The sequence below is a fragment of the Mastomys coucha genome, unplaced genomic scaffold, assembly GCF_008632895.1.
Source record: "Mastomys coucha isolate ucsf_1 unplaced genomic scaffold, UCSF_Mcou_1 pScaffold21, whole genome shotgun sequence".
Taxonomy (NCBI): domain Eukaryota; kingdom Metazoa; phylum Chordata; class Mammalia; order Rodentia; family Muridae; genus Mastomys; species Mastomys coucha.
The window spans coordinates 68636733-68653038 of record NW_022196904.1 but is presented as its reverse complement, the minus strand read 5'-3'; positions in this window follow the sequence as shown (position 1 = coordinate 68653038).

Sequence of the window (16306 nt, the reverse complement as noted above, 5' to 3'; positions counted from 1 at the left end):
AAAAAAAAAAAAGCACATAAAAACACCTCCTCCATTTGGGTTGTTCTAAAGATTAAATGGAAAGACAAACCATTTCAAGTATAAACTTTATCTATGAGATGGTGGTCAGATAAAAATAGCATTTTAAACTCTTCATTTAGAATGAAATAAAGCCTAGGTAATTTGTTCCCCAGATCATAAATGGTCACGACTTTCCTGTAAGCCTAGCAGTCATTTATGATGGATTGATTTTTTTATATATCATGTCCTTTCTCAAACACATAATTCAGTAGCAAGTTCCATGGCTAGCTTCCTAAATGTGTCTTGAATCTGTATTTTCTCCTCATCTTCACTGCCACTTATTGTGGCCACAGTCTTCTCTCTACCTTCAGCCTTTCAACATGGCCCTGGAATGAACCGACATTGCTGGCTTTAAGAAGTGTGGTTGGTTGGTGGTTGAGACCCTGGGAGCTCCGAGGGTACTAGTTAGTTCATATTGTTATTCCTCCTAAGGGGCTGCCAACCCCTCAGCTCCATTGGTCCTTTCTCTAATTCCTTCACTGGGGACCCTGTACTCAGATCGATGAATGGCTGTGAGCCTCTACATCTGTGTTAGTCATTTACTGTCAGAGCCTCTCGGCCCTTTTAAGGTTCTGAGCCCCAGTGTAGGGGAATGCCAGGGCCAGAAAGTGGGAGAGGACGGGGTGGCAGGCATGGGGAAGGGGGAGGCAACAGGGGTTTGTTTTTGTTGTTTTTGTTTGTTTCTTTGTTTTTTGGAGGGGAAACTGGGAATGGAGAAATTTGCATGTAAATAAAGAAAATATCTAAAATAAAAAAAAAAAAAAAAGAAGTTGGTTGGGTACCTCGGGGGAGTGGGCCCTGCACCCTGCTTGGACAGCACAGTGGAGGTGGCTCTGATGGCAAAGGTGTGTGAGAGCAGGAGACCTGGCCCAGTCCCTCACAGGCTGCAGCACTTAGGAGAGTGGGCCTTGCCTCTTGACTAGGCAACACAGTGGAGCTGGCTCTGGAGGCTTGGGTGCCTGTGAGTCACCCTGAGGGCGTGAGAGTGGGGGAGCTGACCATACCTCCTGTGGACGTTGGCTAGCTTAGCCAAAGCAGTGCTGGAGAGTTTGTCCCTGGTAGTGTAGATAAGGGAGATCCGGTATGACGACCAGCTCAGCTACCACCCAGGCTCAGATCTAGAGCTTTGAGTTGGTCCACTCCAAAATCTACACCATCTGTGAACTGTTGGAACATGTGACCTGTCCTGCTGATCCAAAGATGCAGGATCTCCATGACACAGGGCAATAACAGGCTAACCAGGAGGAGTCCCAGTGAGGATCCAATATTGATGGCGTGACAGAAGTCAAAGGCTTCATACAAGACCAATGACCCATGGCAATGAATATTTGCAAGTGAAGATGTGTGGACAGAGGGGTATACTGTGGGACACACTGTGACACACTACGGCTTTCAGGATGAGATGTTTTCTATGCTTTGTTTTGTTTGGTTTTGTTTTTGTGTGTTTTTATTTTCTTTTGGGTGGGGAAGGTTGTAATAACAGATGGCAGATATGAGGGACAGGGAGATAGATATGTGGGACTGGGGTACATGATGTGAAACTCTCAGAGAATGAAAAAAAGTTAAAAAGGAGAAGGAAGAGGAGGAGGAGGGAGAGGAGGAGGAGGAGGAAGAGAGGGAGAAGTGAGGTTGATCTCCCTTTTCTTGAACCAGATAGGTGTGAGACTTCTCTTACCAGGTCATCATAGTGGAAGTGATGCTAGTGAAATCTCACCACATAAAAGTTGTCTCTAGAATACTCCCTCTTGTACCTGACCAGCCATATTGAAAGAAAGCCCCAAAGGGCCATCCTTTTTTGGTTTCTCCATAAAAAAAGGCATAAAAACACTTCCTTCGTTGAGTCGGTTTAAGAATTAAAACCTACATTAAACCTGCTTTTGCCTTCTGCAACCATTGGAGACTTCTCAGTTAAGGTTCCAGCCATCATGAGATCAAAGGAGGCAAATGCACTTTGTACTTGCTGAACTGTGGACTCACAAATTAGTGACCATAATAAAATTGCTATTGCTATGGTCCTGAGTAGGAGCTGGGGTGTCAGGCAATGGCAGATGGGATAACACTTTCCCTGACTACAGTAATGCCTCACCCTTCTGTCTCTGATTCCATTGAGCTCCATTCTCACATAGTTGCTACTGGGCTCTCTTTAAAGTATAATAGCATCATTTTGATACATAAAACACTTGTAGGTATTTACTTTCTAGGTGTATGAGGTCTGATCTCTGCTCCTGGTGGGGTATTTTAGTACGGGAAATCAGATGCTGATGAGACCCAAGAAACCCTGTTCCACCTTAGCATTCCTTTCCTCATTTCAGAGGTCAGGCAGCACATCCTGTGTCTATGAGGGTATTAGGAGCCCAGGGCACTGATCACAAAGCCTTCACAGGCAGTCCTAACTATTCCAGATCTTTTCAGCTATAACATCTCCCTTGACATCTGCCATTATGATAGCTCCCTATATTCCTTTGAAATGCAGCCATATTTTAAAAACACCATGAAACATTTCTATGTGTTTGTCACTGGAGGGGAGAGCTGCATCAACTTAATAGGCCATGCTGCAAGAAGTCTTAATACTATTTATAGGTAATATGATCGTGTACTTAACTCAAGAGAATCAGCTAAAAGGCACTTGGAAATGAAGAACAGTTGGCAGGGTGGTCAGATATTAGATTTATAAACTCAACTGCTTTTTTTGAGAAAAATAGTGGATTGAGCATCTCCTTTAAACCTACGCTGTTCTGAATACAGACAAGATCCAAAATTCCCCCAGATTGTGTCTTCTTGACATTTCTTGTTGTTATTCAATCTCTTCCTTAAATGTGACCTTTGACTGCATTGACCTAGGAAGGGAAGGGTAAGATGACATCACAGGCACATGAAAGCAATGAGATACTGATTGCCTTTTAAGGAAATTTCTGTATCTATCAGTTGATGATGTAAGGAAAAAACAAAACCAAATAAAAACACGCTTGACAACGGGACTAAATGTGGACCATTTTTTCCCCTGGTGTTCCCATGTCAACAAGTCATTATTTTTTTTCCTTTGGCTCAATTTGATTCACAATTATGGACAATAGTTACTAGCTTCCTGGGTTTACAGAAATAGAATGGAATTTTTTGCTCATACGTTGAATTTTGTGGAGATGGATGTGATCCCACATTCCAACAGACAAGAGCATCGAAGAGTAAATTAAACATTTCAACATAACCAAGCTACTTTTATTACTTTGTATGTGTATTTGTATTTATTTTTACACCAAAGTCTTTGTGTAAAAATTAATTAAAAAAAAAACAAAACATTTCATACTTTTGTGAAACTCCTCTATAACTATAGCCAAAGGTCTATTTGGATGGGAGGAAAGAGTAGAGTCAAGAATACTTCCCAGAGAGATGATCTACAAACAACCACTTGCTTAGTTCATCTGAGAAAGAAGGATCCTAAAACCACAGTGGGAAAAAAAAATCTAAGAACCAGTCAAAACTACACAAGCTCAGAGATCGATGGCTGAAACATTTGGAACTGAAGGTGTCCGGTGGAGGCAATAAGGAAGGCTGATGGAGGAATGCAAATGAGGCAGTCAGGAATAAAGAGTTACCGCTTTATGGGTATAGAGTTTCTGATTGGGATGACAAAAATGGAAAGATATAGTTGTACTGGCTACACAACACAGAAAATATAAATTCTGTCACTGAATTGTAGCTGATCATGCTTAAAACAACATCTTCATGGCCCATGTTTACAACACATGTGTGGACCATCTAGATGTTTGTTTTCATGCCATCCTCCATCTTTCCTGCAGAGTAGGAAGGCCTTTCCACTCTGGCCATAATATGGGTGCTTTCCGATAAAGTCTGTGAACAAGGGATATCAGGCACATGGAGTCAGAGGTGCCATCGTGGAAAGAGGGACAGAATGATTGGATGCAAACTGAGTGCTCAACTTTCAGTGTCACCCATCTTCCTACTGTCTACTCCTCTTCTTGAGTCCTACTGGTCACAGACTAGTGACATCTTTAAAAAAAGATAAAATAAGATAGAACAAGAAACTAACATATCCTAATTGAACAAAATAAACCAACAGAAGGAAAATAGCCCAAGAAAAGTCACTGGAACCCCGGACTAACTCACTCATTTGCACACTCAGGAATCCCACCAAAACACTAACATGGAAGCCATAATATCTATGTAAAAGACCTGTAAGGTAAAAAAGAAAGAAGAAAAATGTAAATAAAATAATGTAAAATAAGTAATGCTGAGATAAAAAATTTTAAATTAAAATAAAAATGTTTTAAAAAGGAAAAACTCTGACAGGACATTATGAGGCAAGGAACCCCCAAAGATGCCCTTGAGTTCATTTCTTATTGACCATCCACTGCTGGACATACAACCTACCCTTGACAGTAGTTTGTTTCCCTAGGGAGACCATCTTAGAGGAAACTAATTTCTCATTTTCAAGTGATTACCAACTTGGGATTGTTTCTGGGTTAGGGATAGAGCATGGGCCTACTTCTCTTTTCAGCTCTGGGACCCCGTCTGGGTTTGATCTGAGCATGCCCTGTGCATCTTGAATCAGTCTCTGTGAGATGCAGGCTGATTGTGTTGATTAAGTAGGTCTTGTTTTCTTGATGACCTCCACCCCCTCTAGCTCTTATATTCTTTTCTCCTTTTCTTCCACAGGGTTCTCTGAGACCTGAGAGGAAGGTTTTCTTTCTTTCTTTTTTTTAATTAGATGTTTTCTTTATTTACAATATCTCCTTTCCCAGGTTCCCCACCAAAAGAAAAAAGGAAAAGAAAATAAAATAAGAAAAAAAAAAACAAAAAATTAAAACAATCCCCTGTTCCCTCCTCCCTCCCCCTGCTCACCACTCCACCCTCTCCCACTTCCTGGCCCTGGCATTCCCCTACACTGGGGCATAGAACCTTGACAGGGCCAAGGTCCTCTCCTCCCATTGATGACCGACTTGGCCTTCCTCTGCTATACACATACTGCTAGAGCCATGAGTCCCGCCATGTGTACTCTTTGGTTGGAGTTTAGTCCCTGGGAGCTCTGAGGGTACTAGTTAGTTCATATTGTTGTTCGTGCTAAGGGGCTGCAAACCCTTCAGCTCCTTGGGTCCTTTCTCTAGCTCCTTCATTGGGGACCCCGAACTCAATCCAATGGTTGGCTGTGAGCCTCTACTTCTATATTAGTCGAGTACTGTCAGAGCCTCTCAGGAGACAGCTATCTCAGGCTCCTGTCATCCAGCACTTGTTGGCATCCACAATAAATAAATAAATAAATAAATAAATAAATAAATAAATAAATAAATCACATCTAGATTTGATGACTGAATATGGTTAGGATTCCCAGTTGGAGCAGTCTCTGAATTGTCCTTCCTTTAGTCTCTGCTCCAAAGTTAGCCTCAACAACTCCTTCCATGGGTATTTTGTTCCCCCTTTTAAGAAGGAACGAAGTAGAGAGGAAGGCTTTCATTGAGATATTTTATTTAGGGCTTAATATTCCAAGGTCTCTTATTCTCTGCCTATTATCTGTCTGGGGGTACTTGTTTTCATCTGCTGCAGGAGGAAACTTCTCTGGTGATGGCTGAGTAAGGTGTTGATCTGTGAGTATAACAGAATGTTAAATTAGGAATAATTTTATTGCTATAGTTCCTTTTATTTGTTCTAGAACAGTAGTATTTGATTTTGCTATAGGTCCCTGGGCTATCTAGTCTCAGATTCTTGGACACCCAAACAGTGCTGGATATAGGTTCCATCTCATGGCCTTAAATCTAATCAGATGGCTAGTTTCTCTCACAAGCTTTGTGTCTTCATTGCCCTAGCATATCTTGCAGGCAGGATAGCATTGTAAATCAAGGTTTTGCTATTGGGTTGGGACAAAAGTAACTTTTATTCTACTGTAATAATTGCTGCCTCCATCTGCTAACCTAGGCCTAGTTCTGGAAGCTTCTCACCTCTGTACAATATAATCTAGACCTAGTATGTTTTCAGCCTCTGAGACTTGCTGCTGAATGAGCTGATCCCCTTTCTTGTTCTTTCTGAGCTTTGGCTGGCTGGCTCAACTCATCTGTTCTGGCTCAAACTCCTCTCCAAGCTGACTGATTCAATCTGGCTTCTCTCTTGACCTCTGACTGAATTGATCAACTTGGCCTCATACTGACTTTGGCAATATGTTCTAATCTTCTGACTCCTTCTCATTCTCTGGTCTAGCTTGTTCTCTGTCTGCAATCTGTCTCTATACAACTGTGCCAGTAAAACTGCCTCCTCTACTTTTCTCTTAGGAAGTTTCCCTTTCCTTTCTCTTCTTGTGAGAGTTAGGCATATCCTATTCTGTCAAATCTTCCTCTGATTCATCATTTTTCCTGCCACTCAATTAGATATCACTTTCCCATATGGGTGCTTCCTTCTACAAAGTAATATTACCTTCATTGTTTGGGATTAAAGGTACGTACTAAAGGCATGTCTGTATTCCAGCCAGAGGGACTAAAGATGTGTGCGGAAGCTAAGCCACACCACAGTAAAAACTTTTTTCAGTAAACTACACAATCTCAGGGTTCACAGTGGGATCAAATATCCTGCCATGGATATGGGGCCTTGCCATCAGTTTGTGGAAAGCAACCTATATAGCCTGGCAAGAGCCTGGGTTGTTTGGGGGTACCCATGGGGCCCCTTTGGCCAACAACTCAATTATATATAACCTGATCCTGGTACTGGAAGCTTCATTTGGTGACAAAAGATGGCCACTTGGGCTCTGTTTTCATTATTTGCCAATTCATTTAGAATATATATATTCTAAACACACACACACACACACACACACACACACACACACACACACACAAATTCTAATATATTAGGTTTCCATACAACCTCTCACATAGCCCTTCATTTTAGCTATCTCTCCTTGTTCTCCCTCCACTGCCCCCCTCTTCCTTCTCCTTCTCTACTTGTTCTTCCTGTTCCAGCCTTCCCAGACCCATCCATTTGTAACTATCTATTCTTTTTCCATTTTTCTAGGGAGATCTATTTGTCCCCCAACTAGAATTGTAGCTTGGTTATCATTGACAAAACTAATATCTACATATAAATAAATACATATCATATTTACCTTTCTGAGTGTGGGTTACCTCACTCAGGATTATTTTTCTAGTTCTATCCATTTGCCTGAGAATTTCATTTTTTCTTAAAATGGATGAGTAATACTTCATTGTGTAAATGCAGCATATTTTCTTTATCCATTCTTCTATTGAGGGACGTGTAGGCTGTTTCTAGTTTCTGGCTATACATATCAGTGATATCTTAACAACAGGTAGAAGAATACACTGAGGAATCTGAGTATCTCAAAAAGAAAACTTAAGGCAATTTAAATAGAGGCTTCCTAGGAGACTGGAGTCAACCATAGTACTGAATTGTTCAGTGTACAGCCAATGAGTTCCACAATGGGTTCAGAGCTTCCAATGAATATTTTAGGGAACTGGTCTTCAATATCTTCCCTATGGAGGCAAGGAAAGTCTCCAGTGTGAAAGGCTGAAATCTAGGCTGTATTCCTCAACAAGCTAAAGAAAGTCAGATTTGGGCTGGAGAGATGACTCAGCGGGTAAGAGCACTGACTGCTCTTCCAAAGGTCCTGCAACCATATGGTGGTTCACAACCACCCGTAATGAGATCTGACGCCCTCTTCTGGTGTGTCTGAAGACTGATGCAGTGTATTACACAGGAGCGAGCAGGGCGGGAGGGAGCAGGCTAGAGCGAGCAGAGGACCGGAGTTCAATTCCCAGCAGCCATATGATGATGGCTCATGGCCATCTGTACAGCTACAGTGTACTCATACACATAAAATAAATAAACTTTTTTTAAAAAAAGAAAGTCAGATTTTTCTCATGACAGGGACAAAAATAAAGATTTTTGAGAGAAGCAGATGATCTCAGCAAAAATGGCTTATTATGAGTATTGTTAGAGCTATGAAATGTAGTATCTCGTCTGTGAAACAAGAACATGCTGCTATCAAATAAAGAACAGAGAACAAAACATACCTTTAGAAGTTAAAATAGTGGTAGTAGAAATGAAGAGCTCAACAGAGGGGCTGGGGATAGTGTGAGCAAAGTCCACAGATGCTACTCAAAAAAGACAAGAAAATGCAACACAAAGGAAAAGAAAATTATAAAGTTTTTTACATAAGACTTTAGAAATCTGAGTAATTAGTATTTCAGAAGGATAAAGAGAGTGAACAAGGCAAACTCACCAATGCAGTAATTTAGGGAAATCCCCCATAACTTAAGAACATGGAAGTAAATCCTAGTAGAACAATTCACTGTGACCGTTTTGAATAGCATTGTATTAGTTTTCTATTGCTTTTTAATAAGTTGCCACAGACCTGAGTAGCTTAAACCAACATGAGTTTAGTATAGCACAGTTTTCAAGGATCAGGGTTTTGGACATGGCTTGGCTGGATCCTTGGCTAAGGGTTTTGGAAGCTGCATTCCAGGCTGTGTTCCCATTGAACTAAAGCTCCTGGTCCTCTCCCAAGCCATAGGAACAGGACTCAGGTTCTTGTAGGAGTAGTGGTTTCCTTTCATGGGGGCAGATTTTAGCTCCCAGAATTCCTTTTGCCACAAAGCTTTTTATAGATTTTGTTTCATCACAACATCATCTTCAAAACCCCTCATGCCAGTCTATGACAGGGTCCTGATACTGTAAATAGCTACACGAGTGAGGGTCTCTTACCTTTCTCATGAAATTGAATCTAGTTATTTCCTTGATTAATGTCTAGATACATGTCCCGTTTTTGTGTCCATTCTAATTACTCAGGTCTGTAACTAATTGGGGCAGGGGTGACATCTTAGACTTCTGCTTACTACGACTATGAAGAAAATCTCTTAAAATCTCTCGGTGAGAAATAAATAGGTTCATATGAATGAAAGGGATTGGAGTGGCTCAGGCTTCTCAATGGCAATGTTGGCAGCTAGCAGATAATGAAGTGGCATTATCAAAATTCTGAAAGGAAATTATTTCCTACCTACAGTTTTATATACCCATCCAAATAAGCTCTATTGGTGTGAAAATAGAATGCTCACATTTCCGGAAATAAAAAGTCTCAACTCTTCACCCCCCTCACACTCTTTCTCAGAAAGCCACCGGAGATTATGTTGTAAAAGCCAAAGGAGCAGCTAATCTAAATGAAGACGTTACATCCAAGAAACAAAGGGAGTCTCCACGTGAGGGTACAGAGGGAGAATCCATCAAGATGAAAATGATGGATGGCTGAAGTGAGCGAGAGTGATGGGGAGAGATCAGACAACTGGTTGGAAGCGTTTGGCTGGAACCAGCATAGAAAGTCAGAGAACAGCGCAACGGACAATTATTACCTCCCTAGACGACAGAAATATTTAGGAATGTTGGAGCTGTGGTTCACTAGAGGGCTTCGCTTTCAGTAACTCTAGGTTCCTTATAATGCAAATACTGAATAGCAATCTAACCGGAGTGTGAAATAAGATAGAGTCATCAAAGGATGTCGTTTTGGATTAAATTGTGTCCCCCTCCCTGAAGGTGTTGAAATCCTGTCCTGGCATCTGTGAGTGTGAGTGAGTCCTTAGGAATGGAGTCTTTACAGTGACCCAGTGCATTAGTGGGAAGAAGGGAGGGCTTACACTTCATTTTCTCTAGTGGGAAGTTAGCAAGTCATTTCTACAAATTAGGAATCAAGAAGTTACAGGGTAAACATGGTATTTAGAGGCCTCAACACAAATAGCCAAGTGTCATTCAAAAGAGTTAAAGGCTTTGGGGTTGGGATAATGATTTAGGGAAAAGAAGGCCTGTTGGAGGTTAGTGTTTATTTTAGGGAAAGTCTTTGAACCAGATAACTATTTATATCCTGTGCACAGATTGATAAATATAAAAGCTAAAATTTCTAATACATCAGCAATAATTAACCAGAAGTTATTATAGAGGGGGGAAAATCCCATTGACAAGGGCAATAAAATCGGCATAGACTGAATAGGACACATGCCAGGTCTTTATGGGGAAAACAATAACGTTCTACTGAAGGGCAAAGATAAATAAAACCGGCCTCTGTCTTAAATAGTGCGTGCGGTGGAGGAAATGAGAGGAAGACAATTACAGGTCAATGTGCAAGGAGCCATTGTGAAGGGAGAGAACACCAGACCCCACATCAAGGAGTCAGCGGTGCTCCTGGAGGAGAGGTGGATTTCAAATGAAAATGGGGAATTTTAGGGAGAGTGGGGAGAACTTCCAGAGGATATCAGCTGACCTAGTGGATGATTGTTTGGGCATCAATAGAGACCTATTTTCCATGGTGGAGCTGGGTGGGGTAAAGCTGGACTGTGAGGCAGAAATCTCTCAGAATCTGGTAGGAATCTGGACAGTGAGGCAGTGAGGCAGATGACCCTCAACTCTTTACCTTCCTACCTCTACTTCCCAAGTCATGCGATTACAGGTTTGAGACATCAGACCCCATTTTATGCAATGCTGGTAACCAAATCCAGGGCTTCTTGCATGTTAGCCAAGCCCTATACCAACTGAGCTACATCCCCAGCCTCTCTCCATTTAATAGTTATGGTGCATTTAAAGGATTTCAAACCGGAGTGAGCCAGAAGGTAGCTTTTTTTTTTTTTTCTCACAGAATAGCCACACTAGTGACTTAGGGTTTCTATTGCTATGAAGAGATGCTATGACCACATCAACTATAAAGAAAAATATTTAATTGGGGCTGGCTTACAGTCTCAGAGGTTTGGTCCATTATCATTATGGTGGGAAGCATGGGACATGCAAGCAGATATGGTGGTAGAGAAGGAGCAAAGAGTTCTACATCAGGCTCTGGCAGCGGCAGCAGGAAGAAAGGCTCAGACACACTTCCTCCAACAAGGTCACACCTCCTAAAAGTGCCATTCCCTATGGGCCTGTTGGGGCCATTTTTATTCAGACTACCACAGTGACTTGGCAATAAAAGATGTTATCACGGACAGACGATTCCACTGTCTTGAAAAGTCTTCAGGCAGGCTCTCTCAGGACATCATCACTATCCCCAATATGTGTGTCTGTAATAAGTACCCACAGCCAGGGTGGCTCAGAAGCAGAAATTAGTTTCTTATTGTTGTTCTGGAGGCTTGTAATTCTGTGGTCTGGTAAGAGTTCTTGTCCCATTGTTTCGACCACCATCTTTACATTGTATCATTGACAGGCAGAAAGAGAAGGGGCAGGGTACTCACCCTACAGTTTAGGCTCCTGTATCAGGATCTAATTACTTCCAAAGCCTCCGCCTGGGGATGGGAGTGGTTTGAAGTCTGAAATAAAAATTTTGGGCGAGAGGGCACACACTTACAGTCCCTGTTCCTTGACTGCCATTGTGCCTTAAGACAGCCAAGACCCAGGCAGGGGCAGTTGGGAAGCTATTAGCCCTACCTGAGGAGATAGGCTTCAGGGAGGATAACCATCGTTGGCGCCTCCAGCGAACGCCAAACCCAGGCTCTGATCTGCGAAGGCATAACAACCACTGTACCACTCAGGGCTGAGAGCATCTGTGTGTAAAAGGATAAACGCGGCAGCATTGTTGATCAGTGCAGCTTCCAGAAGTTTCCTTGAAAGCACTATTTCCCATCCCTTACCCTTTCTCCTCATTGCTGTTTCTGAATACAGATGTGATAGGTAGAGCTTAGGCAACCCCATTGTCTCATGTGTCCCATTGGCACCCAGGGATTTCTGTGGGTGGAGCCTCTGGGAGAAGATACTTAGCTTGCAGAACATTTTGTGGTGAGGGCTCATCTATTACCTTGGACTCCTAATCTCTCAGATTTTTTTTTTAATTTTGTAGAGAAATAACATTTCTATCTTAAGCCATTGTTAATTTTGGACTTCTCTATTGCTCATATCTAAACCTAATCTTAGAGACCTCTGCAGTGAGATGGATAAACACAGAAGTCAGGTTTGACTAGTAAATAAAGATAACAAGGCTGTCTTTGGAGAATGAAGGAGATCCAGGAAGGATAGGGTAATGTGTAGTTAGATCAGGAGATCTAATGTGTGGAAGCAATCAGGGAGACTCTTAGGTACCTATCATGAGAAAATCCAAATCGAGACTGGGCCTGCGTGCACAGCCCTTGTACCTAAATCAAATCAAACGCTTCCTCAGTTCTTTAGAGATGAGAAATTAAAAATTCTTCACACCAGAGCCTTGCTGGGTCCCACAGCTGTTCTGCTTAAAACCAGGTGAAGAAGTGCATGTGATAAGAAAACAGAAGGGGATGCGGACTGGGGCAAGGGGCAGTGGCTGAGGGCAGGGAGGTTGCCCAGGGAATGAGAAGGTAAATATAACGGGCACGTACGCATGAAGAGGCCATGATGAAACCTGTCACTTTGTATGCTAACTTTGATTTGAGAAAAGAAAAAGAACAGGTCAAATTCTTTGCCTGACACTTCGTCCCAGAGGATCCAGGAGTATTTTCTCTCAGCTAGTCTGAATCATTTGAAACCTTAAGACCCATAGGGCCACTTCCTTTTCTTAATGCACATTTATACATCCTCTTTCTCCAGAGTTGAGAAACTCAGCTTAGGGTAAGTCCCTTCTTTCCCCACATCAATCCAGTGGTGTGTCTCGGTCACCAGGAGAGCCACACACCCAACTCCCTCTCCAACATGTGTACCAAGAAGAGACAGGGTCTATAACCCCTGCCTGAGATACAGACCAACTGCCATCTCTGCCCCTTTGCCCACCCTACCTCTGCTTCTTTACTTCTGTCATACTTCAAAGCACCTTACCAAGGTCTTAGACTTCTCCATTTTGTTTTGCTTTTTTGTGGCTCCGCATCCCTATCCCTCCACAGATGGATAGTTCCTCATGGGTGGGCAGGGCCTACCTCTGTCTATTTCAGTATAGTTAATGTTCTCAGGAGCCAGCACGGCACTTGGCTCATAGTCAAACCTCCGTAAAATAGGTGCCAGACGAATTAATGCTCAGGCAACCGCGCTTTCACCACACTCGGCTTGCTAGGTACTTGAGCAAAGTTCCCGTGTTTTCTCCTGAGGAATAGGTGGCTCACAGGCAGCCTGTGTGGAGACTGATCTTGCTGCCCCTTGCTCTGCTGTTTCTGTGCGTGCCCTTCTTCCTCAGTTCTTGAGGGTTGTCATGCACAGTGTGTGAACAGCCACCTGCTGCTGAGCACTTTGACCTTTTACAGCACGCCTCCTTTAGGAATGAATCACAGCGTGCATACACACAGCACAGCCGACACATCTCCTCAGCATGTTTAAGCTTTCATTATTTTTACTTTGAATGCCAACACAATCGCACCCTTCTATGCCATTGCTTCCTACTCTGTGGATACAATGAGATTAATAATATTTGCAAAGTGATGTGAAAGAAGGTAGAACCCAGTGAGACTGCCCTTTAGTAACTTAACAAGGACTCTCTGGTTCAGACAGGCAGGATCCATTCCCCCCACCCCCAGCTCTTCAATTGTCTCTGTCTGCTGGTGGGAGGCTAAATCGATGTAATTCTTTTTTTTTTTTTTTTTTTTTTTTTTTTTTTTTTTTTTTTTTTTTGGTTTTTCGAGACAGGGTTTCTCTGTGTAGCCTTGGCTGTCCTGGAACTCGCTCTGTAGACCAGGCTGGCCTCGAACTCAGAAATCCACCTGCCTCTGCCTCCCAGGTGCTGGGATTAAAGGCGTGCGCCACCACCGCCCGGCCTTTTTTTTTTTTTTATATTGTAGCTTTGATTTGTTTTGTATTTTTGTTGTTTTGTTTGTATCTATAAAAGTTTATAACTTGGAAATTCCTAAGTAGAGAAGTCTTTTTTTTTTATTTTTAAATCTGTAGTTTGCTATCTATAACATACATGTAAATCCAGACTATTATCTATTAATTTCTTATCATAATAGAGATTCAAAATGCATATTCACTCTTTTGTGTTGCATTTCCATGGTCTGGTGACTAAAAAAGAAAAAAAAACACCAAAGCCTCACCTGATTGTTGTTATAGTACATGTTTTGTCACCCTGTGCTCTGGTAAATATTAATAGGTGTCCCATCTGTGATAAAATAACCCTGTGTACCTTGCTTTGTTACTTCAGAATGCACATCTTCACCTGAGTGCATTAGCCCATGTGTATTACCACTCAACTGTTTTTAGCTTAGTGTTTCTGAACCTTGCTTGACAATACCCCTACCCCACCTTACAGCATACCTAAGTTTACAGTATTTTTATAGACATGCTGAGCTCCATATCTATCTGGTAGACCACAGATGTTTCTTGGAGCCAAGACTTGGTCCCAAAAGGGACTGGAACCATCCCCGGAGCTCTCCTGACAGAATGCTGTGCACAGCTCATTCCAGTTCCAGAGCACAGCACTTTAAGCAGTGCAGCTCCAGAGGACAGCATCTGCTAGACTTCTGGAAAGGCCCTCACACTGTCTAGTTCATGGATGCTGAACGCCTCTTCCCGGCAGGTAGTGCTCTGTCTCTGTAATTATCGAGTTTTGTGCAAGAGAAACATGAGAAGATTCCAGCAGTTTCAGGGAAGCTTGAAACACCCGTTTTGGTTTTTGAGTAGGCTCATCTCGGCTTCTGTTTGTCTTAACATGAGTAAGAGATTATTCACAGTGTGGGTGTGGTAGCTCGGCAGGACATGATAGAGGCTCCAATTTCATATTTTTCTTTACTTGACGCCCATCTTATGCATCCAAGTGAGAACAAAGTTCCAGTGTCTTTTCTGGGAGATCAGTTTGGGAAGACTTCTGTAGTTGGGTCTTCCTTAAACACTAGTCATGGTATCAGTATTCCGGGGTATGTTTGGGGGTAGAGTGGAGGTGGGGGTGGGGGTGGGGAGATAGCTGGGGCTAGTGAGTTTTGAGGTGTAAGGAAAAACTCCCTACTGTTTAGAATGTAGAACCAAAGGACCCAAACGCAGAGAACCTCTTTGGGGAATATGGCTGAGCATTTGCAGGCTCACATTGGATATGGATGACCTTGAGCTGTGGGTCAGTTTGAAGTTCTTAGTCTCTAGCTATTCTGGGGGGTTGGGGGGGGTGTTCAGGTAACTGTCTGTATTATTGTCGTTCTTCCTAAGGCTTTCAGAGCATCCTCTATGTTCAGGGAAGTGGTCCTGTGAGGTCTCATGGTGTCATTCCTGCAGGCTGGCCACAGAGTGACTTGTTTGATTTGATGCTCAGTATCTTTAAACACATTAGTTGAAAGAGTTTGCTTTCTAGCTTACTAGTGAACTGATGATAGTAGAGTCCAGAGGATGACCTTTGGATGTGTTCAATTTCACGGTGACTATTTTTAGAAATTATTGATAACTTTCTGTCCTTGACTAGGTCTTTGGCACAAAGTATCTTAGATATGGGTTTCTGAGGATGTGGTCCAGGTCTTTCCTAAGAGGCTCTTGTGCTGTTATCAGAGTCATCAGTGGCAGCATCTTTGCCAAATCACCCATTTACAAAGCTGCCTTCATCAGGACTTGCTGCGGCACCCGATAGTGACTAAGTTCAACCAGGCTTTCTCAGTGAAGAAAGATAAAGCTGAAGCCAGGCAACCCCCCACCTAAACAATGCCTCCTCTTTCCTCTCCACTACCCTGCTTTAATTTTGCCTAGTAGGACTTAATGCCATCTGTATAATATTATATATTAACTTAGTGTTTGTTTATTATAAACCATAAGCTCTCTGGGGATGGGAGTCTTCTTTTTGTTTATCATCAAATACCAAGAATCTGGGTGGGGAGCCAACCTCTTAGCTCATCACACTTGCTTCCTCTCCTTCTCTACTTCTCCTTGCTCCGAAGGACTGGTTCTCTTCCTTGCTCTCACTTTGGGTTCAGCGGCAGAATGCATCAGAAGGTTTAAGAGTTTACAGGCTGAGTGTGATTGGGACTTATCACTCTCATGCTACACACTTGAAGAACTAGACTGGCAAAGGGTCAAAGTTCAAGAATTCATGTTGAGCCAGGTAGTAATGGTGCTCCCCTTTAATCCCAATAGGGATTAAACTCAGATCTCTGAGTTCTAGGCCAGCCTTATCTACAGAGTGTATTCCTAGACAGGCAAGGCTACACAGAGAAACCCTGTCTTGAACTATCCACTTCAATAAAAAAGAAAAAAGAAGACAAACTAAACAACAAAATTTATTCATACTGATAAGCCAAGGGATGGAGTCTTTTTTTAAAAAAAAATGTTTTTAACCTTTAATGTATGTCTTTTTTTTTCAATTTGTTAACATTTAAAAACATATTTTAATTAAATA